This window comes from Falco biarmicus, chromosome 18 (genome assembly GCF_023638135.1).
Source record: "Falco biarmicus isolate bFalBia1 chromosome 18, bFalBia1.pri, whole genome shotgun sequence".
Classification (NCBI taxonomy): Eukaryota; Metazoa; Chordata; class Aves; order Falconiformes; family Falconidae; genus Falco; species Falco biarmicus.
In genome coordinates this window covers 595,853-597,297 of record NC_079305.1, presented here as the reverse complement: position 1 = coordinate 597,297, position 1,445 = coordinate 595,853, and positions in this window count along the sequence as shown.

Sequence of the window (1,445 nt, the reverse complement as noted above, 5' to 3'; positions counted from 1 at the left end):
CAGCGGGAAGAGGAGGTTCCTCCGGCTGGGTCACCGCCACATCCGCAGCGTGGGGGTGAGTGCAATGTCCCCGGCGCCACCAAACCGGAGCCGGGGCAGGAGCAGGAGGCACAGCAGCAGGCTGCCAGGAGGTGCGGGCAGGGGGATGCTCAATGCCGGGGGCTTTGCCCCTCACATCCTCCACAGGACCCCCCTGCGCTTCCTCCTGGAGCTCTGGGTGTGAGGAAGACCAGGAGATCTGTGGCCCGTGCCAAGCGTGTGGATGCTGCTTCTCTTTTTGATCCAAAGAGTTTGGATGCTCAAAAGGTGCCCTGGTTTTCCCCTGCTACACCAGGCTCCCAGAGCTGGATTTGGGGTGCTGTCCCGGAGTGTGCCAGCCGTGGGGTACCCCTGCTATCACCCCGAGGTGCCCCTGTGACACGGCCACATCCAGCCCAGGCCTCAGTTCAGTGCTGGTCCTCAAGCCCTGGCCGAGCACCGTGGGAGGTGTCCAGCTGTGCCGGGATGCCGCAGGGAAGGGCTGCGGTGGCAGCAGCCTGGCAGTGGCCAGAAGTGAAGCAACAAGGCTGGGGGGAAAACCCAGGGACTGAGCCGGCACCAAATCCCAAATGCAAACGCCACCTGGGACCTCTGCCTGCACCTGCCAAACCCTTCGTGCCCAGTGCTGGCGACCAGGGGAAATAACCCCAAAATCAGTGTTGGGGAAGAAGGGGGGCGCGCGGGCTGCTGCAGGACCACCCCCCCTCAGCCCTGCCGGGTGCCCAGGAAGGCCACCGCGCGGGCAGGGGACCAGCGGCCACATCACCGCGACCTGAGCCACGTGCGGCTGGACGCAGCCTCGGTAAGAGCCGGCGAAGCAGCAAGGGGCCCGCGCAGCCCCTCGCACCCACAGTGATTTGGGCATCTCCCTCCTGCCCCTCCAAAGAGCCCAGCCAAGAGTGGATGGCACAGCGGGCAGGGAAGGATTCAAACCCCACCGACCCCCCAGGTCCGGAGCAGCCCCTGACCCCAGCCCGGAGCCTGGCCAGCTCTCCCCGGGATGCAGGAGCAGAGCCAGGCTCTCCCCCTGCCCCGCTGCCTCGCCCACAAGCAGCACCTCACACCTCTCCCTGCAGGGAGGGCCACGTCCCAAAGCCTCCGCTCACGTATTTTTTCCTTCTATCCACTCCACCAGGCAGAAGGACTCCCTGAATATCATTACATCCCACCTTGCTTCGGCATCACCCCACCTGCCTTGGGGCCAGAGGTTTGGGAACCAGCTCTCCTGTACCTTCCCATGAATTATTCCACTGACATCCCCTCCCCGTGATGCCCCGCTGCCCACGCCACCTCCCCCTTCGGATGAGCGGCAGCCAGATGCATCGGCCCTCGCATCCCGGCGCACCGAGGCCAGCGCGGCTCCTTGGGTGGGTGTAAGAAGCAAAATCAACCCCAAATCCCAAATC